Here is a 10044-nt window from a genome sequence, read left to right as displayed (position 1 = left end):
TTCTGCATTTTAAATTAAGCACTTTTTGGCATTTCTGTAAAAAGGCTCCCTGTTCAAATTTTAATGTGGCTTGTGATACTGACGTGCTTCTCTTCACTGCCGGTTAAAAGGGGAAAAAAGACAAATCAATGTTTTGAAAAAAATGCCTGCTTTGATGCACTAATGAATAAGAAGGCAAAACAATATTTCCAGAAGAAATGCAGTAACTGCTGCAGAAAGAATAGCAGCAGTTTAAACCATTTACCAGCTCATTCAGTATTCCTACTTCAGAGGGCAGATTTATTCAATATTATTTTGCATGCTGTTTTAATTTTATTAAAACATATTTAATTTAATTTGAGACTGTTCCTTCACAATTCCTGCTTGACAAGTGCGTGACATATGGGATTCGCTGGAATTTGACATGAGCCGAGCGTGTTTTTTTCAGTGTGCATCATTAATGTTCATAATGTCAGTGCAACCCAGTAGCCACAGGATCCCAACCCACCTGCTTTTCTTAGGGCTTGGATTTTGTGTTTATAAGAATGGTCTGGGGCTGCAAGTCAGAGGTTCTTATTCCTGAGCTTACCTGCCTCACCATTTATACTTATGCAACATGAAGACATTTTCTTATTACAAACCCAAGAAACTTACCTCTGAGAAAAAACGCAGTATTTTTCGAGCTTCATTACAGTTATTCACAGTTGTCATAGTGTTCTCTTCCTCTCCGTATTGAACAAGGGTTGTCAAAAGCAGGATGAGGATACAGAAAAAGCTATACAAGAAGAATGAAGCCTTCTCTTGCATAAGAGGGCAATATTTTGAAAGGGCAATTATTTAAGGTTTTTCTTAATGTTAGTTACTGCATGAACAGGAAGATGATATATCACAGGCTTAGGAATGAGAAAGAGGGAACCGATGTCATTAGCTGTTCTGAGACAAGGCCATTTCTGTTTCAGACAGTGAAAAGACTCAGAAAAGCAGGTATTTACAAAAAGCTTTTCAGGGTAATTACAGTGTCTCCTGTTTTTTTTAAAGGAGATGTTAAAAGCCGACTTAGAGATATATCAAATGCAGACCCATTTACTTGCTCTTGCTTTTTTTTAGTACATTTAAAAAAAAAAGAATAAAAGAATGCAGTTATTGGCGTCTCATTGTGTTACGTTAAGCCAATATTTGTATTACTGCCTAGAGTGAACTCATGCAAGCTAAGGGAATGCTCTTACAGCCCCTATTACTGTATGTGCTATTTACATAGAAAATTATTTTTGTATCAGCTGTGGCATTCTTTGCACAAGCAAGAACTATGCAAAGTGAGTAAGAGCTATAGAATGAAATGCTGCATAAAGAAACGTTCAGCTGCCATCTAGATGCCCTGTGTTCCACAGTAGGGCATCAAGAAGCGTTCCTCAAGGTAATACTGAAGGAACCATTAAAAGAATTTGAACATGTATGACACCCCTGTAAAGTATAATCTGGGAACACAACATATAATTTCATCCTTTTAAGTACTTTCTGGAATTACCATTTTACTTCCAAATAGCTAGCTACAGTTCTATTAATTAGCAAATCCACCAGTAAAATATCTATATTTTCCACAAATGTTATATTGCAAAGAATTTTAATGGCCTCTACAAAATACAGAAACATTTAATGACACCATTAGATTTCCTATATATAAAATTTGTGAGATACATCAAGAAGATACTTCCAGGTCACCTAAATGTTAGTGACCCTTTAGCTAATTGTGAATTGTCAAGATTTAGGACTTTTTTAGAAGATGCAGAAGGAAAAACCAAAACCACTCCTTAACCCCCACACAATAGAGAATGAGCAGAAATAGACTTCTAGCTCACTAATTATTTTTTCTCACACTTAACAGTTTTGGTGGAGCTATGAAGACTTATGCCATTTATTTTAACAAAAACCTCCCTAAAACTCTGAAAGATTACTGTAGTTACTTTTGCTGAAAATACAGGCACAGGACTCTTAGAGCCAGTCAATAATATGTGGATTGCAGAAATTTCTAGGGTTTCAGGAAAAACTCTTCCTTCTCCGATGTTTGCTGTCACTGAATTACTCTAGGGCTATTTCACTAATGTCTTTGCATCATCTTGAGTCACTGTACCACTTTTATATATGCCAACCAGAAAATTAGTCTATAAAACTACAGGGTTCATGCACTGGATTTACAGTGTTCTGACTCACTGATCCTCAAATTTGTCCTTTCATCTTATAGAAGTATTCTGCAGCAAGAAAAGGTATTTGTTAACATCAACACCAAACATTTAAAGCAGGCTTTATACAGCAGTGCTTTCCATTCTGGTGAGAAACTTAAAGGGCATTTTAGCTCAGACAAACTGGTTCAACTTGTCCTTGACAAGAGATACTGCTTAGGAAGTGAGAAGCTGCATTCTGCATTTGAAATGGGGTTTGGGGAAAAAACCTAAGGCAGAAAACTTACCTCTTCATAGCAAAAAAACCCATTTATTTTGTAAAAGAATTCTTCACCCTTTGGAAAACTCAGTGATATGGCAAGAGTCACTAATTTGTCTTTCATTTGCGTTATGTTTTGCTCAATGCACTTGTTCACAGTTGCAGCCTGATGAGGTGATTTTTGCTGAGAGAAAACCTGGCATCCTGAATGAAGTGTTCAACATGGTTTAAGTGACTTACAAACGGCCTAACTCTGTTGCCTTTAACACTGTAGAAAGATAATATTTTGTGTAGGCACTTTTGTATGCAGACATCCAGTCTTCTCTTTGTAGAAAGCACATTTTTTAAAGTAAACTCTGCTTCTTGGAGTTCTTAAGGCACAACTGCATCACCTTGCTGCCTGTCCCTCCCTTAGCACATGGAGACAACCACTAGTCCCCATATTCCCAGTTTAGACAAGCTCATTAATCGAAAAAAATAATTTCTTTTCATGCTTCTCTGTGGTGCACTGGACAGTACTTTGGACAATGTTTTTAACTGTGTCAGCCAGAATGTTGAAAGGGATGTTCAATCTCTTTTCCCTGTTAGCTGGGAAACCCTGTTTCCCTGTTCATTGCCTTAAAGCAGCACTGTGACAGGCAAGATTCTTGCTGCCTAACAGTAGGTCCCCAGTACAGGTACAGATAACCAATTACTATATAAAAAGATGATTTTAAAAAATTCTTTTGATACCTGGGGAAAATTAGCTCCTCTTGGGTGAATAAGATATGTTTGTCTAAGAGTTTATAGCCACTAAAAGATGAAAACCACTATTTACTGCCTTTTCTTCTATTCTTCAATGATACGCTCCCTTGCTCTGCTATCTGATCTCTTAGTAAAGCAGCACAGAAAACCAGCAGAAAGTTACTCAGGTTTTTTGTTACTTCTGATTTAGTGAGCCACATGCCCATGCGTCAGTGGAAGACCAGAGCCTCTGACAGAGAAGGCAGGATTGTGCTGCTGAGGAAGGAAATTAAGGGGAAAGCAGCTGCACCACTCCATATGCTGGCACTGAGCCTTCACATCAGCTCAGCTATTTTGTGCTGTTTGCTCCACCTTAAAAATAATGTGTGTTGTCTTGGTTTTGTTTGGATCTTTGTTTCTTTTTTTCCAAACAAAAAGAAAAAAATAAGATCACCAAAATGTAAATGATCCATGTAACATTCTTGCCAGTTTTTAATTGAACATCTAGTGGTATGGCATTTTACATCAGCTATATTAAGAACAATGTCAGGAATGCATCCCAGTCCTGTAATGGTTATTTTCACCTCAGTAAAGCAAATAATACCTTCAAAGATAAGTGCCCTGGTGATGGTAAAGAACCACTTGTTTTATTTAACTTGTATGCAGTTAAGGTCTTGTATTCAAAAGGATATCAGTGTGCCTGCTTTTAGCAGCTGAAACTGCAGCATTTCTGAATTATAAAAGACTGAGATTAAAATGTTTTTATGCATAGTACGTAATAAGAAAATTCTAAGGCTAGATGTTTTTAAACAGATACTTTTAAAAACAGTTCTTATTGTTACTTAAATGTTTATACATCAGAAAATCATCACCTTCAAACATGCATGTTGTAGGAGTTTCTGGGCACAAGCTCTCATAATTTATAATCTCATAACAGCATTATGATGACTGCTTGAATAACATTTAAAACAATGCTATATTCTGTGTATTTTAACTTATTGTTTAATATTATTTAACAGGAACAAATGGAGAGTTAGAAACATGTGAACAGGCAGTCTTGGGAGATTTTGATGTTTACACAATAAGTTCACTGAAGGTCATTTTCTTTATCACACATTGCTATTTTCAGAAATCTTGACAAATAGAACAGTTGTCTTGGAAATCACTCAAACTTATGAGCTTTCGTAATCATATGAATATCCTCATTAAGACTTTATTCACTTCTGGTTCTCTGACTTTGAAGGTTACCAGTGTACCTGAGTAAACCAAATAGCAATTGAGAATCTCCATATAAGGATCACATACTGTTCATGAACCATATGTGGTGAGTGTTGACTTGTAGGAGGAAGTCATTCAATAAATTTTAAACAAATTGATCTGGAACCATTCTAAACTCAACTCAGCCAATTTCTGTTAAAAAAAAAAAAAAAGGAAAAAGAAAGAAAAAAGGAAAAAGTTAATAAACTCATGGAATTTGTTGTCTTTATGGTATTTGTTTTTAAATTCTGGTCACTAGTAATGCCCACTAAATTGCCTTCCACATTGTTTTGGTAATGGCTTTGGAGAAGTAAAATGAATTCCATAATGCTCATTCAATCTGCTTGGAAAACCAAGTCTTTTCCACTCACACACAATTATATATTGAATTTCTAAATCCAGAGTTACAGCCATTATTGGTCCAAAAGTTGCTAATACAGAATATTGCTTTATAATACGTGTAAAGAGCTAGAAATATGTCCTAAATACAGTGTCCCTCACCTTCAACTGGTTAGATACATTCTAATTTCCCTGTCTTAGTGGAACAATAGATCACTTTCAGAAGAATTAAAACAAGCCAGAGTATGGAGAATGCCCGGTCATACCAGCTGTGCTAGGTGTTTGCTTCAGCATTGAGCTCTTTTGCTGCTCCCACTGTTCTGTTTTGTATTTATCAAATAATGAGAAAAATGACTGAAGTGGAACAAATTATACACAGCACACGCATCTTCCTCTCACGCTCTGAGGCTCAAAGGCTTTCAAATAATACCTTCCACCCTCCTGCCTTTTTTGTGTCTCTAATAATTGCCATGTGTTACTGAATAAAGTCATGCTGACAGTCATTCTGTAACACTTAGAGAGCACAGCTAGTGGTTTGGAGAAACAGGTTGCCTTCAGATGTACAGAGGGAGCTGTAATCTGTTGGTAATAGGTATGCTGAGCTGACGCTGCCCGGCTGCCCGACCTGCACCCAGGTGCTCCATCACTCCCCTTCCTCAAGGCAGGGGGAGAAAACAGGTTGGAAAAGCTCCTGGGTCAAGATAAAGGCAGGATGATCACTCGAGCATTCACCAGCTACTGTCATGGGCAAAACAGACTTGACTTTGGGAAAATGAATCTTTCACCAGTTAAAATAGAGTAGGATAGTGAGAAACAAGGACAAATCTAAACTCGCCTTCCCACCAACCCTTTCTTCTTCCCAGGCTCAACTTCACTTCTCATTTCCAACTCCTCTACCTCCCCCACACCATGCATCACAGGCAGCTGAGGAGCATGGCCTGCAGTCAGTTCATAACAGATCCTCTCTGCTGCTCCTTCCTCCTCACTCTTTTCCCCACCTCCACAGTGAGGTTCCTCCCATGGGATACAGTCCTTCATGAATTTCTCCAACGCAGGTCTTTCCCATGGGCTGCAGTTCTTCAGAAACTGCTCCAGCATGGGTCCTTTTCCAAGGGGTACAGTCCTTTATGAACAGATTGCTCTTGCATGGGCTCCTGTGCCGCAGAAAATATATGGACTCAGTCAGAGATCAATATGATCAGACCAAAGCCATTTATTGCAAAGCCTTAACTCCTTATATACTATTTCTTCCATATACTTACAGTGATTTGGCATATTATGATTGGATACATGTCTTGAAGACTCTTAGTGACTAACATATAATTGGTTAAGCACAGGTGTGAGAACTTGACCTCGAAAGCTTGCCAACAGTCCACAGTTCTCATTAACTCAGTGAATTCCAGCTTCTTCTTATCTTGCTTTTTTAGGCTTCCTCGGGCCTCTCATGGCCTTGCTGTATCTTTCAGGATTATTCAGAGTTCATGTACCAATTATCCATTCTCCTGTGAGAACACTGTCTCCACACTCCTGTCATAGCAGTGACTCATATAACCCATAGGGCCACAGATCCTGCCTGGAGCCTGCTCCTGCATGAGCTCTCCATGCTCTGCAGCTTCCTCCAGCATGTGTCCATCCATTCTAGCTGAGATCCTCCACAGGCTGCAGTGTGGCTCTGCTCTGCCATGGTCGTTCATGAGCTGCAGCAGACAACCTGTGTCCTCCCCTCCTTCTGCACTGATCTGGGTGTCTGCCAGCTGTTTCTCTCATGTTTTTTGTCACTCCTCTCTCTCACAGCTGCTGCACAGTGTTTTTTACGCTTTCTTAAACACATTATCACAGAGGCACCATCAGTTTGGCTGATGGCCCAAGCTCTGGGCTGTAGCAGATCTGTTTTCAAGCAAGCTGGAACCAGCTGTGTCTGACATGAGGGCAGCTCCTGGTGTCTCCACAGAGAGGCCACCCCTGCAGCTACTCAACCACTGCAAGCACCTTACCATGGAAACTCAGTATAGAATGTTTGTGCTATTATTTGGTACCTCTATGGTAAAACAGAAGGAAACAAAATGGGAAGTCATATCCCTGTGTTAAGCCGTATGAGTGTTGTTCTCTCTAGGTGAGAGTTTGCCTCTTTCCTGAAAGCAGCAAAAAGAGAACTATTCTCAAGGACCACCTGTTGATATCATCAACAAGCCTAAAAACCCTTTATCTTTTCTTTTGAGGCTAACATTATTTAAAGCCTAGACAGATTAATTAGCTATGTCACTAACTTTTCCTATGTTTGCTGCCAAGAAAAGTATTCAAGGCCTTGCTCCAGGAGAGCTCTTCTTTGTATCCTCTCCTTCCTTTTCTTTCTGCTCAGCTTTAATTTTGGAGAGGCTAGAAGTTTTTATGGACACCAAAATCATATCAACATCCTTAGGACAGATAACAGCTTCTCCTGAGGCAGTTCATCGCACTGATTAATTACTCCATGCAGTGTTCAGTTCTTCAGACAATCTCATTCTCATTTTGTTAGTGTCTTGTCCTACCTTCATCAAACACATTTTCTTCTTTATTTTCAGAAATGCTTGTTGGTAGTAGTTGGCTGCTAGCTCCAGCGTGTGCATGCAGTATGGACCAGTGCAAGTTGTTTTCATCAATTGTTTTGTCCTGTCATGAAAGCCAAAACAAACATATCGCCTTCAGTGAATGGGTGACCAGTATCCACAAATTGCATTTAATTTTGAAATCTGAATTTCTGCCAAAACTGTAAGGTTTGAAATGTCAGCATTTCCCACGAAATAGAAATTCAAAAAGTCAGCTTTTATCCCAAGTGAAATATGTTTGTACAGTTAGTGGTACACAAGGAGATGACATTATTTTGTCTTCTGCATTTTAAAGTAAATTTCAAAGCTTAGGAGGTGAAGGATGCAAGCACCCTGCTCCCCTTCCAGCTCTGAAGTTTCTGTTTGAATAGTTATGTTGCATAGCAATAATGTGTCTGGTTTTCTGTAATAGAACAGATGCAGCATTAGTTTGTGATAAGCCTTTCTAACAAACTTAATCTTAGGGTTGCAAAAAGGGATGTGACTTTTTTTCTTATGCTAGAGTATCTCATTTTGCCAGTTGGACTCACAGCAATTTGTTTACCAGCAGAGGCATTTTGAAATTCAGGCTTTCTGTTCCAAAATGCTCCACATTGTCTATCACCATCTTGTCCCCTCCCCACCATGCTTCTGCTCTCTACTTGGCTGTCTGTCTCAGCCTACCCTGTCTATACCATCTCCAAATGTATCACTGTCCTTCAGTTCTATTCCTCTGATGGTGGCCTTTCTTTGTAACAGTCCCTGAGGTTACTCCCCATTGGCTTCTCTCTCATTGCTAGTTTTCAGGAGTGCCTGAATAAAAAAGAGCTCTAAGTGATGCTCCCTTTTTGCATCTTTTAGCCACTCATCCGCAGCTACCTTTTGGTATGTTGCAGCACATAACAGGCCACTGCCCTATATAGCAATGACACAGTTCTGCAGCATGCCCATGGTGCTGGGAGGCAGGGCATCTGAGCATGGGAAAGGGAAGGCATTTATTTAACGCACTTACTCCCAAGATGAAATAAGGATGCCACATAATTACATATCATGCCTGTAATGGCTTTTGGAAGCAGCAGCTGATTGCAAAGCCCTGTTGTGTTCATACAGCTAACTGGCAGCATATCCAGTAAAAGTAGAATTTTGATTAAGTAATGATGGCAATCTCTAACAAATTTACGCTAACAATGGGCAAACAGTTTTCCAGAGATTTATAATTGGATGTGATTGGATGAGTTTTCATAAATCTCTTTTAACGTTTGCCCTTTGGGTAATCTTGCCAAATAAGTTTGTTGGTTTTTTTTTCTTCCAGAGTCTTTTTACTGTGATGAAAATAAAATACTTTTTCTTTAGCTTCAGTTTAGGAAGCATCTTAGCCAGTTTTGCATTTATCTCCAAAAAATATTCAATAAAAGTAGCAGATGACATAGACAGTTTTTGACCAAATAGCTAAAGTTTGGAAGCATTTTCAATAATTAAATGGAGTCTTGCAGTTGAAAATCCTGAACAACTAGCAGCAGTACTACCAAATGAGATATAAAAAATAGAATATTTTGCATATCAGCACATCAAGAAACTGATTCTTATTCCTAAATCTCACAGTACCATACTTTAAGAGACAAACAGCAATAAAGCACCATTTAATGTACAGTGAAAGTAAGCATGTGCTTTTAGTTTGTTCCTTTAAAGAGATTTTATTAGATCATTTGCTTTTACCAATTATGATTTTATTGCATGTTTTAAAAATGTGTAGCATCAGAAAATTCTATATAGATATCTAGCTGGAGTAAAATATTGTTGGTTCATTCTCATTTCAAAAACGTGGTGTAAGCTATGTTTACAAAAAAAAAAAAAAATCTAAGTAACATTAATTGTGAAATAGAATTAAAACTTTCTGTTTATTCATTTATCAGATGGCATAACAGTAATGTTAATGCTTTGGATGATTGAAGAGGTCACTACAGTGGGTGCTGTGCAAACTTACTAGCACTGAAAAAATATTCCACCTCAATGTAAGTCTTAAACACTGACTACAGACAATAAGTATTTAGGGCATTTAGCAGCAGCAGCTGGTCAAGGTTAACCCTGACATCGGCTGTGTATATTGCTGTATCACAAAGCTCATCTGACAAACCAGATCGGCCTCTAAGGAAGCCAGCATGAACTTGCTATACAGCAACTCTAGTTTAGGACTAAGCAAACACGCTGCTCTCAGCAGCCAAATGGACCAAAGGCAGCACTGCATGGATGTGGTAGCAGCAATTCCAGCTTCACACTTAGTTCCGCAAGGCTGGGCTAAGCCGCTTGCACAGGCTTGGTGCTGTACTATTCTCACTCACATTTGCAGTGTGATTTTCCAATTTTCCAGTGCTGTGATGACTCCAGAAATACAGAACCTGCTTTGGCAGACCATTTGTAGCTATGAAAACAGCAATGTCTCTGACAATTCACTGTGCATTTTTAAAGCAATTGTTGAGTGGGCATTTAGGTCTTCAAACAAGTTGTAGCAAGTCATTGCAGTCAACGTTAAAACAACTCTCAGAAACCAAAAAGTCAGAAAAGTAAATCATTAAAACCTCTGATAAGGCGAAGAGTACCCAATCTGGCCAACACAAATCTGACATAATAATTAGGTTGAGAGTCCATCTAATCCTCCGATCTGCTCCCTTTGATACCAAGCAGTGAGTGTGTAGGAAGAGAGCAAGAACAAGAGCAACACATGCTGATCCCTCCTTCACATAGCTTA

Source organism: Pezoporus occidentalis, unplaced genomic scaffold (genome assembly GCF_034315485.1).
Source record: "Pezoporus occidentalis ecotype Australia unplaced genomic scaffold, CSIRO_AGI_Poc_V1 ctg261, whole genome shotgun sequence".
In the NCBI taxonomy this organism is placed as follows: domain Eukaryota; kingdom Metazoa; phylum Chordata; class Aves; order Psittaciformes; family Psittacidae; genus Pezoporus; species Pezoporus occidentalis.
Note: the sequence above shows the minus strand (reverse complement) of the source record.